Genomic DNA, 18,867 nt, shown 5'->3' on the forward strand with positions numbered 1-18,867 from the left:
AGCACTTATAACTGTTGGTATTCCAACATTCCCAATCATGCCCCATGGTTCTGGTTGTTTGGGTTCTTCTGGTGGGTAATACACAGTTGGAGACATGTGTGCACCAGATTCTTCATAATAGGCTTGAACAGGCACTAAGGCTTGTTCTTCCTGATTCTCTAAGGTTGGTGCATATCTAATGCCTACTGGTCTTGCTCCTGGTAAAGGTGGTTGTTGTCCCAATACCGGTTGCGGTCTTTCTATCCCCATAGGTCCTGGTACATTTCCCATTGGGTATCGAGGTACTGGATGTACTTGAGGTGGTGCTAATTGAGCAGGAGGTGCATACTGATGCTCCCTTACATACCCTTTGTTGTAATAGAACTCCTCTGTTGGATGGTTTGTCCATTTTTGTTCAATAGGACACCATTTCAATGTTTTTGGCAATGGTTTTTGGTATGGTGCCATCCTTTTTAGAGCATCTTCTATCATTTGCTCTACATTTGGCATGGTTGTTGTTTGAACATTCTTTTTAGTGGTAGTCTCGCTCGCTACGGAGGAGGAGCTACTGGATGCAAAATCTGTATCCGCTGACACCTCTCCATAAACCGTACAGTTATCCACTAAGTACAATGCCTCTCTCGTTACTTACTCGAAACTTGTACAAGCTTTCAAGTGCAAGTCCTTCTTGAGAGTGTCGTTTCTCAGTCCCTCAATAAAGAGAACAGATAGTCTGTCATCTTGTGGTCGTTCACGTACTGGACATCTCTCAATGTATTGTTTGAAGCGAAGTGAAGCTTCCTTCACTTTTTCGTGTTCTCTCTGTTTAAAAGCATATATTTGTGAGACCGTATTGTGCTTAATCCCTCGTTTTGAGAATTCCTCAGCAAACTCTCTTAGCAAATGGTCAATGTCATGGAATCCCCCTATGTTCAGTGGTTGAAACCATGTCAGTGCCGTACCTTCTAGAGTAAGACCAAATCCCTCGTATTGTGTATGGAAATCTGTTATCTGCTCAGCTCTTAAGACTTGCTTAAAGAGTGACACATGTGCATACGGATCTCCTGAACCACCATACTTCTTTGGCATACACTTCGCTACTTGAGCTGGTCTCATACGTCTATGGTCTGCTACCAATCTCATTGCTCCTGTGTCCCGGCTAAAGCTTTCTCTAGCATCATGGACTTCATGGGTTACCCTTGTCGTTTCCCCTGCCCTGAATGTACTACTAGGAGGTAAATGTGATGGTTCCACTTCGAACCTTGGATCTGGAGTGGTATACGTGGGGATTGGAACTGCACTACCTCGATTTGTATCCATTGACTCTCTGGAATGTAATGATCCCATTGGTCCGGGCTTCGAGTACTGAGGTTGACTGAAAGAGTCAGCAGTCTGAGTTCTTTGTCCTCTTGTCGTCATTGGGTTTTGCCCTCCATTTGTTGGTGCTGGTCTTTGTGAGCTAGAAGTAACATAATACTGATGTAGTGGTCCCCCAAAGTATGTATATCCTTCTAATTCTTTCTTGCCCATTGTTGAGTATTGCCTCCCATACTTGTCGTAAGCAGCAATTTTTACTTCCGATCCCTCTGTGTAGGTAAAGACATAAAGTCTTTTTTGGTCTGTCAACTCTCCGGTGTAGGGTTCTTCACATCTATAATAGAGATCTTGCTCCCCATTATTATATTTGTATAGCCCCACATAGATGTTATAAGTGTTGATCCTTGTAGTTTCATTCTCTCTTCTTAACCTCGCATCAGGTAAGTTCATTATTGGTGCTTTCTCCTCAAGTTCTTCATCTACTTTGGCTTTGGTGCCCATCAATCCGCACTTGTCCACAATGTTAGGGTTTAGGACTACCAAGTACATGGTACCCTCGTCATCTAGATATCTATCTCCGCTATAGCTCATAGGCACTAAGTCCTTGAACTCACTAGGTCTCTCTTCTATCTTTACACAATAGCGGCCCATTCCATCTTTGTAGATCTTGGCACCTTGCTCATTGTCGTACTGGTATTTTATGAACAATAGCTTCATTGTGGCGGAAGGGTTTGATGATCCTGCTGCCATATTTTCTCTGTGTTCAGGTTCAAGTGTTCCAAGTGTTCGGTGAAAATCTCGTAAGATCTCTCCGAAGAAGTATCAGAAACACTTCCTTCAAAGATCGGCTCTAATGGTTGCACCCAACTTTGGTTTACACTTCCCTCGGTCGATATGACACTTGCTTGTTCCCCTTGTTTTGGTTGGTTATTCTGGAGATTCCTGCCCGATCTCAAATTCATCAATTCCCCTAAAGGACTTTAACTTCTCCGTCTCGGCAATTTGTTTTCCCAAGTTTTTGTGGTCAGAATTGATCCAAACTGATTGATACTTGGTCAATTGTTTAATCTTGTCAGTTGGACAACTTCTGTTTCATCAAGTGAGAATTTTGTTGCAGTTATGCTGAAAAAGACATTATACGCGTATGATGTCTTTTTTCACAGATTTGGACTATTTTGGTTATGCTCACTCTCAGTAGCCCCCTTATGCTCTGTCCACTCACAAAATTCAGTTTGAACTTTGTTTGAGCAAGTTATGGCTAATTTAGGCTTTTCTTGGCAATTTTCCGCTTTTGACTTGTTTTGGGTCAATTATGATCCAAATGGGATGAAGCTTGAAATATAACCTCTAGACAGCTATTACAATGGATCTGTGTTGGCAAAGTATCAAAATATGTCCAAAATTAGGTAAAAGACATAATACGCGTATGATGTCTTTTTCCTCAATTTGGGTCAAGACTTGATATTTATGCTTTCTACAGTGTTTGTAACAATCTTGTCAGGTCAGATATCAAAATTAAGTAGTGGATGTGATAAAAGACATTATACGCGTATGATGTCTTTTTTCCCAGATTTTGACTATTCTTGGTTTTAAGCCTTCTCCAATGTTTATAATTGAGTTTCAAGTGTTTTTGTCAGGTTTGAATGTAAAAACAAGATCTGAATCCAAAATTTCCTATTCTTTGCGTTTCTTGGACTCCGACTTGTCTTTTTGGGTTTCTTTGAGTGTTAATGCTCTTGTTTTAAGTTGAAATTAGGGTATAACTCCCCTTTTGAACACTCTGGTAAAGTCAAAATTTCTGTTTTGGTCTCTGTTTGGTCATTTAGACATCATACGCGTATGATGTCTAAAGTTGCAGATTTCCAGTTTTTTGGCACAGAATCCTTCCTAAAGCTTTCTCAAGTGCTCAGCAACTCCCAGATACACAGAAAATTTCACTGACTTTTGTTTATTGCAAGTTTCACTACTAACTCGACGGTTTAGTGATCTAACATGCAATCAACCATATCAAGCAAATACTCCAATGATTACTAGCTCCAGATCAGGATCAAATGAAGTCCTACCTAAGCTATTCCTAATCATAAAATGGGTTTGGTAATTGTGATTTTAAAGAGATCCACTGCCACTCACGGACTAGCAAATTCTTCTTCTATCAACAACTACTCAACACCAACAAAACAACAAACAAATCTAAGCTAAACTAAAAATACTGTCAACACGGAAGACCCAGGAATACCCCACTTCCTAGTATCTCTCGAGATCTTTGGAGTCCACCACTCCTAGATCTTTTCTAACTAAAGTATACAAAGTAGTTTATACGACTCACCTCGTAGGAATAGTCTAAGGTCACCTACTTAGGGCTCTCGTCCCCGACAGCGGCGCCGAATGTTAAGGCGGTTACGTCGCTAGCGGAAGCTAAATAGAGAGAACTCAACCAACAACAGAATTTGTCAGACGAGGACGGAGCTTGACCAAGAAACCCAATTTTCCATGCTCGCATAAATCATATTGAGTCGCATTACCACTATGTCAGAGAGAGACTCTCAATAGGAGAGGTCAGTTTGGCTTATGTGCCAGCACAAGACAACCTGGCATAAAATGGTAACCATCTTTTTGCAACATTTGTCAGCCTACTCAACGTCCTCTTCCTCATATGTGTATATATTTTTCTACGCTATTAAGTTATCTAGAGTAAATTCCCCCTCTTCGTTTAACTTTTGTGGCGACACATACATTATACTCTTCCCAAAAATGTCACCTTAGTCATATGTTTATATTACCACCCTTTTCTTTTTTGCTTTGTAAATAGAATAAGCATATAATAACCAACTATATACCCCCAAACTTTCTTACCTCTTGTGAATTAGTAGTAGAAAAATAATATATCCATCTTCCACCCCATATAGATAAATTCCCATGGAAATCAACTCTCCACTTGTCTTTACCAAAGATTATGGTCCCTCTCTACAAGTCTTCTATGCCCCCTACATAGGTGGCCCAATATCTCTTAAGAATATACATATAGTTTCTCTCCTTTCAAAAAAGACTCCAATTGTATATTCTTTTCACAACAAAATAATATTGGGCCCTCCTCTATTTGTTTAAGCATCATAGCCTTTTGAAAAAGCATGATTCCCCTTGGATGCATACAAGCAAAGGGCCCATACAAGAAAACTTGGAAGCAAAAGGTTCCCTAGCCTAGTGTGGACCTTCCAAACCGAATTCCTTGGTGCATGGGCATGAAGAATAGTCCAAATTCATATCAAACATGTTGAGAAGGTCAATTTTGCCTTTTGAAGCATGTCATTCCGAGCTACAGGTAAAAAGTTATGGTCAAAATAGTGTAAATCTGTCAGATTCGTAGCAAAAGGGAACTGTAAATCAAGTAAATCAAGAGGGTGAGATCTTATTTTTCCCCTACTCATCTTCTAGAAGAGCAATGAGTGTTCAAGGTCACTTGCATGTGATGGGACCAACCTAAAGATGCTTTCTAAATGCCAAGACAGACAAGTTGAGATACCCCGCAGGAGCCACCCGTAGGGCCTCATGGTGGGGCCCACCTACATTATGCACCCCTATGGAGCCTTCACGGTCTAAAATGATATTTTTGGTGAATAAATAGTCCCTTTTATGTCCAATATTCAATGAGTGGTCAAAGGACACTTAATTAGGTCTAATCACTTACTCTAATTAAGTGTAGCATAATCCCACTTCTACACAACTATAAATAGCCCCCCCTTAGAGAGACTCAAGGACACACCTATATTTTCAACTTCATGTTGTTTCTTGATCAATAGTAGAGAAAACCCCAACTCTCCCTCTTTCACATCCTCCCTCCTAACCCTCCTCTTTGGAGGAAGTGCAACTCTATTCTCCACTCTTTCCATTCTACAATCTCTTACTCCATCAACCCAATAAATCATTTGTAGCACCTCAATAACTTGTAAATACATCATGATCTCTCTCATGGTTATGTTAATGATCATGAAATCATCTTCAAAACTTTCAAGTGTCGCAATTCGTGATGGTTAGCCAGCGTCTGTCCTCCCCTTAAAAGGTGTGCGAGAAATCAAGTAAGTGTTCTATTCTCAATTTACCATTGGTTTGTTTCTCCACACTTATTCAATTGGTCTAAAGAAATTTCTCACTCCAACTCTCTTTTGCTTCATTACATATGCATGTGGCTACCTCTCATGGTGATTTTATTTGTGTCACGGCATTGCATAGATGGAGATGAGCTCTCTATACAAAGTGTGTTAGTTTGATGTAAGTGATTCTCTTGTGTGTTTGAGAGGCAAGTCTTGTGCGCATGATTTTTTGATGAGTGCTTGAGAGAGGAAGAGTTTGGATGTATTATGGGTATTCTTATGGGGAGAAGGTGAATGCTATTCCACAAATTGCATATTTCATTTTGATGCACGGCATTGGGTTGCATAATCGTTGATGGTGTTCAAGTGTCCAAAGTGTATATAGAGTAAGGGGGTTTTCAAAGTGTGTTGCTTGAGTGGGTGAGTGCAAGTGTTATTTTGATTGGTTTCCTTCTCCACTCCCAAAAGAAGGTGGTGCCCCAAGTAGTGTGCGTACCTCTTTACGAACATTTTGTGAGGGTAGGCCCATTGGTTTGGGTTTAGAGGCCCCATTTCAAAAAGCTCGCCCTCATAAAGTGGTGCCACTCTTTGTTGTGTGCCTTGAGCTTCCTTAGTCTTCTCCAAGCTGTGTGTGTTTCCTTGAAACCCTATTTCCAACAGTGCACATTTCAAACATAGGGTAGGGACCTAAAGAGGGAAAAAAAGCCCCGACAGTCCTGTGTGTGTTTACACACATCACTAGCACATGTATATGCTAATAATAGTAGATTGGCAAGGTCTACTAGATGCTTGAGAGAGTAAATTGTCGCAAGCTTGACTTATGGTATGCATAGACTTAAAACTTATGAACATTTAAAAGAAATCTTAGAGTCAAAACAAGACCTTCTTCATTAAAATATATTTGTTCATACCTTATTCTTACCTTTGACATGAGTCATTCTAAGTATTTACAAGGTGTACATTATCCTTTAGCTGGATGTCTTTTATCCATCGTGCATCTTCAAAAGGATAGTTCTTAAATTTGACAAGATATTGACGGATAGTCTCACCATTGCATAAAACCTTGTCTTCATGTCGTAGGATGCTCTCTGGCTGTAAAATCTCTTCTTGAACCTCAAACTTAGGTGGTTCTTCAATTACTGGTTCTTTGGGTGGTTTGCCCTTATAAGGTTTCAAGAGTGTTAGGATTCAGGCCAACTGGCCGATCGCCCATCTAAAACTTGCTCCTTCTTTATGTTGTGTGTTTTCCCAAAAAGCTTCACTCTCCTCCTCTCTTTCCCCCTTCCTGCACACACGCGTACAAGGATTCCTCCCCACAAGTAGTATCAAAATGTAATGGAATTTGCCTATTCAATTTGAGAATAGCGGAATTTAATGAGAGTACTTTCAAGAAATGATTTTGTGAGCATAGCGGGTAGACATAATTGAAGATAGCAACATAATCATAGCAATTAGTTAACTTGGCATAGACAATACTTTTGCAAGAGAGAGAGTTTAGAGAACATGACAACAATTGAGGACCGGATTTATGTGGAGCCGGTCCCCCCTCCAATAGGCATTTGTATTATGATTTCTCCCATAAAGAGAGACTTGTTACAATACAGTCTTTGTGTTCCTTGTGACCTAGGTGATGCCATGAAGATGGAAGGCTTCATGCACCACAAACATAACATAAACTTGAAGAAAGCTTTAACTATCCCAAGCCTCAATCCCAAGACCTCAAACACCTTCAAAGGTGGAGAGAGCTAGCAGGGAATGAGGGTAGGGAAGAGGAAGAAGAAACATTTCGTAGGAGAAAGAATTAGTTCCTCACTTATCATACTCTTGTTGCTAGCATACATAATAGCATAGTAATGAAGAAGAAGGAGATGGCAAGCTTAAGCATTGAAGCATGGCTCTTGGTTGGATTTGCACTCCATAGCCAAGAGTGTTGGTGTAGGCTCTCAACCTCTACTTGCTTGGAGAGGGAGCTCTTGCACTTTGCATATCACACAATGAGAGTGCTTGTGAGTGTGTGTGGGTGAGTATACCCCCTAGGCACCCCCCTAGCTTGCTTGGGTCGACCCCCCCTTGTAGCTCATGCCTGAAGCTCATTGGACCCCTCCAGGCCTAGCCAATCATAAGCAGGAGCCATTACAAGCAACATGGGTAGCCTTGGGACAAGTGTCCCCCTTTCCCCTTTGAGAGAGAGAACTTGATAAATGCTAAAACAATTAGATAATTCATGTAATTTATCATTGGACCCCTTTGAAGCCTAGCCAATAGGCTTCAAGCAACACATGAAGGTAACATGGGTAGGGGCCTGACATGTGTCCTTGCTGCCTCTTCAAGATGGGCTTCCCTTGTGTGTGTGAGTGGGTGTTCTCTCTCTAGGCCCTAGGAAAAGGGCTCGCCCCCCCTCTTGTAGGAATGCTTTTGACTTTTAGGTGATCAAGCACCTTACTCACCAAGCATGACAAAGCACTTGAACTAGGGGGGGGTTCCCACAAGCATCTCAGGCAAGCTTCTCAAGGCACCTCAAGTACTTTAATCATGCAGCAAGTCAAGCACCTCAAGCATGGAGCCAGTCAAGCACCTCAAGCATCTTAATCAAGCACCTCAAGCATGAAAAACACCTCAAGCATGACAAGCACCTCAAGCAGGACAAGCACCTCGAGCTTGGGCCGGGTTCCCACCTCAAGCTCAGCCCTAGCTTACTTAAGGTCAAAAGGACTTTTACACACATTTATTGGAGGTCTTCAATGAAGCTAACCCTAAGGTCTTATGGTCCATTGGTTAGCCTTGCTCTTTGATAGACCATCTCCCTTTTGGGCCCCTTTACCATTGGCCCCGTGTTGAGATAGATCTATAAGCACATACCTATATCTTAACACTTGTTCCCGTTTATTCTCCCACATTAAGTGATCAATTTAATATGAGAAAATCATTTGGGTTAGTTAGATATTAGATTTTATGACATATAATACATTAACAAATATTTTATGGTATATATGGTTGATATGTGGAAAGCAATTTAGAATTGTTGGATCATCTCAAAATCCATCTTCCACCCCATATAGATAAATTCCCATGGAAATCAACTCTCCACTTGTCTTTACCAAAGATTATGGTCCCTCTCTACAAGTCTTCTATGCCCCCTACATAGGTGGCCCAATATCTCTTAAGAATATACATATAGTTTCTCTCCTTTCAAAAAAGACTCCAATTGTATATTCTTTTCACAACAAAATAATATTGGGCCCTCCTCTATTTGTTTAAGCATCATAGCCTTTTGAAAAAGCATGATTCCCCTTGGATGCATACAAGCAAAGGGCCCATACAAGAAAACTTGGAAGCAAAAGGTTCCCTAGCCTAGTGTGGACCTTCCAAACCGAATTCCTTGGTGCATGGGCATGAAGAATAGTCCAAATTCATATCAAACATGTTGAGAAGGTCAATTTTGCCTTTTGAAGCATGTCATTCCGAGCTACAGGTAAAAAGTTATGGTCAAAATAGTGTAAATCTGTCAGATTCGTAGCAAAAGGGAACTGTAAATCAAGTAAATCAAGAGGGTGAGATCTTATTTTTCCCCTACTCATCTTCTAGAAGAGCAATGAGTGTTCAAGGTCACTTGCATGTGATGGGACCAACCTAAAGATGCTTTCTAAATGCCAAGACAGACAAGTTGAGATACCCCGCAGGAGCCACCCGTAGGGCCTCATGGTGGGGCCCACCTACATTATGCACCCCTATGGAGCCTTCACGGTCTAAAATGATATTTTTGGTGAATAAATAGTCCCTTTTATGTCCAATATTCAATGAGTGGTCAAAGGACACTTAATTAGGTCTAATCACTTACTCTAATTAAGTGTAGCATAATCCCACTTCTACACAACTATAAATAGCCCCCCCTTAGAGAGACTCAAGGACACACCTATATTTTCAACTTCATGTTGTTTCTTGATCAATAGTAGAGAAAACCCCAACTCTCCCTCTTTCACATCCTCCCTCCTAACCCTCCTCTTTGGAGGAAGTGCAACTCTATTCTCCACTCTTTCCATTCTACAATCTCTTACTCCATCAACCCAATAAATCATTTGTAGCACCTCAATAACTTGTAAATACATCATGATCTCTCTCATGGTTATGTTAATGATCATGAAATCATCTTCAAAACTTTCAAGTGTCGCAATTCGTGATGGTTAGCCAGCGTCTGTCCTCCCCTTAAAAGGTGTGCGAGAAATCAAGTAAGTGTTCTATTCTCAATTTACCATTGGTTTGTTTCTCCACACTTATTCAATTGGTCTAAAGAAATTTCTCACTCCAACTCTCTTTTGCTTCATTACATATGCATGTGGCTACCTCTCATGGTGATTTTATTTGTGTCACGGCATTGCATAGATGGAGATGAGCTCTCTATACAAAGTGTGTTAGTTTGATGTAAGTGATTCTCTTGTGTGTTTGAGAGGCAAGTCTTGTGCGCATGATTTTTTGATGAGTGCTTGAGAGAGGAAGAGTTTGGATGTATTATGGGTATTCTTATGGGGAGAAGGTGAATGCTATTCCACAAATTGCATATTTCATTTTGATGCACGGCATTGGGTTGCATAATCGTTGATGGTGTTCAAGTGTCCAAAGTGTATATAGAGTAAGGGGGTTTTCAAAGTGTGTTGCTTGAGTGGGTGAGTGCAAGTGTTATTTTGATTGGTTTCCTTCTCCACTCCCAAAAGAAGGTGGTGCCCCAAGTAGTGTGCGTACCTCTTTACGAACATTTTGTGAGGGTAGGCCCATTGGTTTGGGTTTAGAGGCCCCATTTCAAAAAGCTCGCCCTCATAAAGTGGTGCCACTCTTTGTTGTGTGCCTTGAGCTTCCTTAGTCTTCTCCAAGCTGTGTGTGTTTCCTTGAAACCCTATTTCCAACAGTGCACATTTCAAACATAGGGTAGGGACCTAAAGAGGGAAAAAAAGCCCCGACAGTCCTGTGTGTGTTTACACACATCACTAGCACATGTATATGCTAATAATAGTAGATTGGCAAGGTCTACTAGATGCTTGAGAGAGTAAATTGTCGCAAGCTTGACTTATGGTATGCATAGACTTAAAACTTATGAACATTTAAAAGAAATCTTAGAGTCAAAACAAGACCTTCTTCATTAAAATATATTTGTTCATACCTTATTCTTACCTTTGACATGAGTCATTCTAAGTATTTACAAGGTGTACATTATCCTTTAGCTGGATGTCTTTTATCCATCGTGCATCTTCAAAAGGATAGTTCTTAAATTTGACAAGATATTGACGGATAGTCTCACCATTGCATAAAACCTTGTCTTCATGTCGTAGGATGCTCTCTGGCTGTAAAATCTCTTCTTGAACCTCAAACTTAGGTGGTTCTTCAATTACTGGTTCTTTGGGTGGTTTGCCCTTATAAGGTTTCAAGAGTGTTAGGATTCAGGCCAACTGGCCGATCGCCCATCTAAAACTTGCTCCTTCTTTATGTTGTGTGTTTTCCCAAAAAGCTTCACTCTCCTCCTCTCTTTCCCCCTTCCTGCACACACGCGTACAAGGATTCCTCCCCACAAGTAGTATCAAAATGTAATGGAATTTGCCTATTCAATTTGAGAATAGCGGAATTTAATGAGAGTACTTTCAAGAAATGATTTTGTGAGCATAGCGGGTAGACATAATTGAAGATAGCAACATAATCATAGCAATTAGTTAACTTGGCATAGACAATACTTTTGCAAGAGAGAGAGTTTAGAGAACATGACAACAATTGAGGACCGGATTTATGTGGAGCCGGTCCCCCCTCCAATAGGCATTTGTATTATGATTTCTCCCATAAAGAGAGACTTGTTACAATACAGTCTTTGTGTTCCTTGTGACCTAGGTGATGCCATGAAGATGGAAGGCTTCATGCACCACAAACATAACATAAACTTGAAGAAAGCTTTAACTATCCCAAGCCTCAGTCCCAAGACCTCAAACACCTTCAAAGGTGGAGAGAGCTAGCAGGGAATGAGGGTAGGGAAGAGGAAGAAGAAACATTTCGTAGGAGAAAGAATTAGTTCCTCACTTATCATACTCTTGTTGCTAGCATACATAATAGCATAGTAATGAAGAAGAAGGAGATGGCAAGCTTAAGCATTGAAGCATGGCTCTTGGTTGGATTTGCACTCCATAGCCAAGAGTGTTGGTGTAGGCTCTCAACCTCTACTTGCTTGGAGAGGGAGCTCTTGTACTTTGCATATCACACAATGAGAGTGCTTGTGAGTGTGTGTGGGTGAGTATACCCCCTAGGCACCCCCCTAGCTTGCTTGGGTCGACCCCCCCTTGTAGCTCATGCCTGAAGCTCATTGGACCCCTCCAGGCCTAGCCAATCACAAGCAGGAGCCATTACAAGCAACATGGGTAGCCTTGGGACAAGTGTCCCCCTTTCCCCTTTGAGAGAGAGAACTTGATAAATGCTAAAACAATTAGATAATTCATGTAATTTATCATTGGACCCCTTTGAAGCCTAGCCAATAGGCTTCAAGCAACACATGAAGGTAACATGGGTAGGGGCCTGACATGTGTCCTTGCTGCCTCTTCAAGATGGGCTTCCCTTGTGTGTGTGAGTGGGTGTTCTCTCTCTAGGCCCTAGGAAAAGGGCTCGCCCCCCCTCTTGTAGGAATGCTTTTGACTTTTAGGTGATCAAGCACCTTACTCACCAAGCATGACAAAGCACTTGAACTAGGGGGGGGTTCCCACAAGCATCTCAGGCAAGCTTCTCAAGGCACCTCAAGTACTTTAATCATGCAGCAAGTCAAGCACCTCAAGCATGGAGCCAGTCAAGCACCTCAAGCATCTTAATCAAGCACCTCAAGCATGAAAAACACCTCAAGCATGACAAGCACCTCAAGCAGGACAAGCACCTCGAGCTTGGGCCGGGTTCCCACCTCAAGCTCAGCCCTAGCTTACTTAAGGTCAAAAGGACTTTTACACACATTTATTGGAGGTCTTCAATGAAGCTAACCCTAAGGTCTTATGGTCCATTGGTTAGCCTTGCTCTTTGATAGACCATCTCCCTTTTGGGCCCCTTTACATTGGCCCCGTGTTGAGATAGATCTAAAAGCACATACCTATATCTTAACACTTGTTCCCGTTTATTCTCCCACATTAAGTGATCAATTTAATTTGAGAAAATCATTTGGGTTAGTTAGATATTAGATTTTATGACATTACCTCTCTCTTGAAATCATAGTCGTCCTCTACTATTAGGTAGAAGAGATAAAGTCTTAGTCATTAGTCAATCGTACTTAGCGGGTAAAGGATCTCTTTTTACCCTACGACATCTTTCCAAGATGGATGACTAATCCATTTGGTGCTTGGGAGACATAGCTGCCGCAAGCATGTCTGCTCTTTAGTCCATTTCATTCTCCCAAAGTAGAGTGACAAATTCTACTTGGTGTTTGAGAGACGTCGTCATCACAAACATGATTCTAAGCATGCATACTAGTTAAATTTGTGCACAATTAAAAAGAGGACTAGTCATATAAGACAAAAACATGAGTTATTTAAAAGAAATTTGTACATTTGCTTACTCTAATGTAGCATTGTAAGCATTGACAAGGTTCATACTATCCTTAAGTTGTACTCCTTGCATCCATTTAGCATCTTCAAAAGGATAATTTTTGAACTTAATAAGATACCGTCGGATAATCTTACCATGTCGTAGTACCTTGTCTTCATGCCGAAGGATAGCTTCGGGTTGTAGCACCTCTACTTGGTCTTCAACTTCGGGAGGGTCTTCAATAATTGGTTCAATTGGTGGCTCTCCTTTGTAGGGCTTAAGTAAGCTTACATGAAAGGCATTGTGTATAAGCCAATGGTTGGGAAACTTGAGTTGATAAGCCGTCTCATTGATAGGCTTCAAGATTTGGAAAGGACCATAGTATCTTTTTGCTAGTTTAGCATAATACTTTTGATGGCCCGTAGGATTTTTGCCCATCGTTTGCCTTAATCGAGCCTTAGGAAACTTGAGTAAGACCCAATCATTTTCTTTGAACATTAAGGCTCTTCTGTGCTTATCAGCAGCAGCTTTTTGCCTTTGTTGAGAGATGGCTATAGCCTCCCTAATCTTTTGAAAAGATTCTTGTAGGTCACGGCTATATTCATCGGCGTCGAAGATCTTCCCATGTACTTTCAGTAGCAAGGGACTTTTAGGTCTTCCTTCTATGATCTCGAAAGGTGCTTTGCCCGTAGAAGTATGTACAGTATTATTGTAGGCATACTCTACTAGCGGTAAATACTTTTCCCATTGTGAGCGTTGATCTACTTCGGTAACATAAGTCTTGAGTAGATCGAGTATCGTAAGATTGGCTATCTCACTTTGGCCATCCGTTTGTGGGTGATAGGCCGAAAAGAAATTCAATCTTGTTCCTAGATTTTCAAAGAGACCTTTCCAGAAATTACTGGTCATTCTAGGATCTCTATCTGACACGATGGATGTGGGTAATCCATGGTGTTTGAAAATCTGAGATATGAAGAGAGTTGCCATTTGATGTGCCTTAATAGTCTTTTTGACAGGGATAAAATGTGCTTGCTTGCTAAACCTGTCGACTATTGTCCATATTCCTGTATTCCCATGGATAGACTTGGGTAATCCAAAGATGAAATCCATGGATATACTCTCCCATGGTGAATTTGGAATAGGCAATGGCTGGAGTAATCCAGGTTGCTTCCCTCTATCATACTCGGTCTTTTGGCATACTACACATTTTGAAACATACTCTTGTATGTCCACTTTCATGGTAGGCCAATAGAAATACGTCTCTACTCCTCGGAGAGTAGGTTGAATACCTCTATGCCCTGCATATGGAGGAGCATGGGATTCATACATAACCTTTTCACGAAGGGAATGGGTAACACATAGCCTATTGCCGTGGAGAAGATAACCATCCTGCAAGGTGAATGGTTCCTCTTTCTTCCCCAAAGCAAGGGCTGACATTATGTCTCTAAAGTCAGGGTCAGTAGCATACTCATCTATCATAGAGGATAGATCATTGTGAGTAGCTATAGACACCGCATTAACTTTTGGTCGTCGTGAAAGTGCATCGGCAACTTGATTGTGCTTACCAGCTATGTGAGCAATATGGAAATTAAATTGCGAAAGAAAATTTGCCCACCTCATTTGTTTGTCGGAAAGCTTGGTTTGCGTCATGAAATACTTGAGACTTTGGTGGTCGGTTCGTAGGATAAATGGAGTCCCCAATAGGTAGTGCTTCCATGTGTCTAGGGCATGTAGAACAGCTAAAAGCTCTTTCTCATAAATGCCCAAGACTCGTTCATCACCATTGAGCCTTCGGCTCTCATATGCTATGGCATGCCCTTCTTGAAGCAAAACCGCTCCAAGGCAATCACCACAAGCATCACATTGGACCTCAAATGGCTTTGAGAGATCCGGAAGCACGAGGACTGGTTGGGAAGTAAGCTTCTCTTTGAGTTTTTCAAAAGCATTTTGCTCCTTAGCAGTCCATACAAACTTAACGTTCTTCTTGGTTAAGTCGTGTAGTGGTCCTGCTACTTGAGAGAATTTTGCTATGGAGCGTCTATAGTATGCACACATACCAATAAAGCTTCTTAGCTCATGTAGATTCCTTGGGTTAGGCCATGATTTTATTACCTCTAAATTTGATGGATCCATACGAATACCATCGTGAGAGATAATATGGCCTAGATATTGAATCTCTTGAAGGAAGAATTCACTTTTCTTTTGGTTGAGAAAAAGTTTGTTCTCCCTCAAGGCTTGAAAAATCACTTGGAGATGTTGCTTATGTTCCTCCAAAGACTTGGAGTAGATGATGATATCATCGAAGAACACTCCAGTGAATTTTCGATATGGTCTAAAAATTTTCTCCATCAAACGATTGAACGTAGCTGGTGCATTAGTCAAGCCAAAAGGCATGACTAGATATTCATAAAGACCAAATGTTGTGCGAAACGCGGTCTTTAAGATATCCTCATCCACTATCCTTATTTGATGATAGCCACTCTTAAGGTCAATCCTACTCAAGTAGGTAGAGCCTTGTAGCTTATCAAACAGATCTTCTACCCGAGGTACGGGAAATCTGTTTTTGATAGTGATATGGTTTAGTGCTCGATAGTCCACACACATACGGTATGTACCATCTTTCTTTTGCACTAAAAGGACTGGAGAACAAAAGGGAGAGGAACTAGGCCTCACCATCCCTTTGTCTACCAGCTCTTGTACTTGCCTCATGATCTCCTCTTGTTGAGCTTGTGAGACTCGATAAGGAGGTTTGTTAGGCGGTGAGCTTCCTGGAAGGAGCTCAATACGATGGTCATCATCCCCTCGTTTTGAGGTAGGTCCATAGGGATATCATCGATGAACACATCTTGGAATCCTTTTAGAAAAGTAGACAAGTCTAACTCTTCTTGATTCCTATCATTTTCATTTGATGAAACATTATTAGCTTTTAGAGACTCTTTGACATAAATCATGTACGCAGAAACTGAGCTCTTCATTGATTTATCAAAAGAAAGAGGATTTACAAGTGGAATAGTGCGACCACGCTCACTAGCATCTATATACATGTTCTTTCCCCTGTAGGTGAAGTAAATTCTCCTTTCAGGGAACTTCATGTTGGCAGCCATGCGATCAAACCATGGTGCCCCTAGGATAACATCCTGATGTTGGAGGGGAGAGATGAAGAAGTCTTCTTTGTCGACATAGCTTTGGACATGAAGCCTCAACTTACCAATCAAGGGAGTAACGGAGGCTTGTTGTCCCTTGAAAGCTGCATCAGCTGTTACTATATCTCCCATCTCAAAAGCTTGAATGCCCAACTTGGTGGCCAACTCTATTGATATGAAGTTGAGAGTAGAGCCAGGGTCAAACAAGATGAAGGCATCATGCTCTCTTACCTTTCCCCAAGCATAGGAGAGTGATGATCCTTTGCAATGAGCATCCTCTTTTGGGGCTTCGATGGTGGAAGCCCTAGGAGTCTCATTGCGAGTATTCTTCTTGGGGCAAGAACGATAACCATGTCCTTGCTCCCCACACTTGAAACACTTATGGTCGTTGCGAAAAGCTTCAAGCTCTTCAGGAGAGAGTTTGTTTTTACCTTTGTTTTTACCTTGGTTAGACTTTTGTATGGAAACTGCTCAACCAAGCCAACAATATCTGAATTCAACTTTGAAAGATGAAATTATCCACTAGCCCTTCGCAGCTTATGGACTTCTTCCCTTGAAAGTGTGAGTGTGAAGATTACAAGAATTAACCATCACACTTAATAAGTGATTTAGTAATCACAAGCTGGGTATTACTCCCAAACTGTACGGATATAGACACTCTTAGTGCTATGAATGATATAGCAGATCCATTGAAGGTGGAATCGTACTCACCTAAAAATAAGTAATCTTGGGTTTTTGTGAACAGCCGTACTGTCTGAAATGATGGTTGCATCTATACACCTTGGTAGAGATAATCCCTTACGAGTTTAAGACATTGAAAAACTCTACTTGATCCTCACACTTAAGGTGTGTAGTGCTACAATCATGCACAAAAAATCGCTAATGGCAAGACTCTTGCTTGTCCATTAGAATCGAGGGGTACTCAACTGAATAGAGTTGTTCAATCTGGAAAGCAATCACTGATGGATTACAAAACGTTGGCTCTTAGCCATTTCAAAAGAGGTGGCTCTTCGCCCTTCAAAAACAGATGGCTCTTAGCCCTTCCTGTTAAATATCAATGCACGCAGACGTGTTAGCCCTTGGCAACATTGACGGTCCGATAGATTGAGCTGAGACCAGAAGTGCCTTGCACAATCGAGCATGGATACATCACAATTTGCCGTTGTCTGACGTAAATTGTGAGCTTATACCCGCACGTTGCCGTATGCCCATAATTGTGTGCCAATGTCGTTGAATTGAAGTCAACGACAGACTCTTGGCACTGGGTAGAAGCCTTGCTTCGCATAAATGTTGCCCAAGCATGTTGCTGTGTACAATAGGAAATCTTTACCAGCGTAAAAGTTAGAATGTATAAAAACAAGAAAACTTGAAATTGTCTAACCTAGTGGCCATGCTGTGGCGAGCGTTCTTGAGTTTTTGAAACAAAACTCGCTTAAATTTGGCTCATAACCATATTTGCTGCTTGAGTGAGGTAGCTACGCCCTCGTGTGATTTAAAAACCTGCAGACATCTTGGCAAGTTTCCCTAAGTTTGTATGCTATTAACATATTTCAAACTGTGGGAACCTCTATGCCAACTGTTGAAAGGGAAGCCGTGTTCCACAAAAGTACTCATCCACTGTTATGGTGTTCATAACGAACACATACTCTTTCCAATTTACAATGGCATAACAAGAGAAAGTCAACCTTGTCGAGCATTCACAAATAATCGACCTTGTCGAGTTGGACAATGTGTTGAAAAATAGAAAATACTTGCAATAGATGTGCCTCGTACCTGCTTGACTTGAGTACTATTGTCCTTGATCACTCACAAATGTCCATTGCATACCATAGTTATCAAGCACATGCTCAAGAAACAAAAGAGCAATTGTGTACCTCATGAACGACGCATGTCAATGGATCTTTCCATCAAAATAATCAATGAGTTGTCAAAAAGAATAAAACCAAGAAATGCGTTGGTGAATACCGTTGTTGTTTGCAATAGATGCCGTACTTCCTACTACCAAGGCCTTTCCTAATTTGCAACTGACTTGGAAGCTTAAAAATTACCAGACAAAGTGTATTCGAGGTGTGCAATAGTGGTTGCATTCACCTTGCCTGTGACTTCATGCTCAACATCTTGCCTTATTGAGCAAGCCCTGCCTAAACTTGCCACCGTGAGTGCTAGGAAACTCTAACTTTGTAGCAAAATAAAGGTTTTGAAGATCCCTGAAGATTGTGTTGGGATTGAAATACATAGTAAAATGCCTTGTAGTATCATCATAATTTGTATTCTCTATACTGAAGCCTCCCCATGACACCCGACCCATGCCGTGCATGCACCCGATTTGTCACATGCATTACCAAACATCAAAAACGACTCTTACAAGTTCGCTCCGAACGATGAAAACATGTCATTGTAGCTGCAATGCAACATCTATCACCATCCATACCAAGCTCCTCGTGAATCCAAGTGGACTCGTAACCATGGCGAGTTGCCCTGTTGATTCTCACATCATGCTCGAGTGTCTAAAAGCTGTTGTAGCAAATCCACAATTCTCAAATAATTAGAAAATTTATGTCATATTGGGAATGGTTGGGGATCCGCACTGGCTTTGTGTACTGCCATCGGCTTGTACCGCTCGGCAAGACTGTGAGGGTGGGAAAGCCTCCTTGGAAAGGGGTCAGCCAATTGGACAGGCCCTAAAGGGCGGCCTAATGAGAAAAAAAACCCATGGCTTCCATGGTTAGCTGACCTGCGGTAGCGCAGAGTCAAAAACGGGCTTACAGCGCCCTCTGTCAACCCCGGGTGAAGTCGCCAAAGAAACAAAA

This window comes from Adiantum capillus-veneris, chromosome 30, assembly GCF_014529385.1.
Source record: "Adiantum capillus-veneris isolate H3 chromosome 30, ASM1452938v2, whole genome shotgun sequence".
Lineage (NCBI taxonomy): Eukaryota > Viridiplantae > Streptophyta > Polypodiopsida > Polypodiales > Pteridaceae > Adiantum > Adiantum capillus-veneris.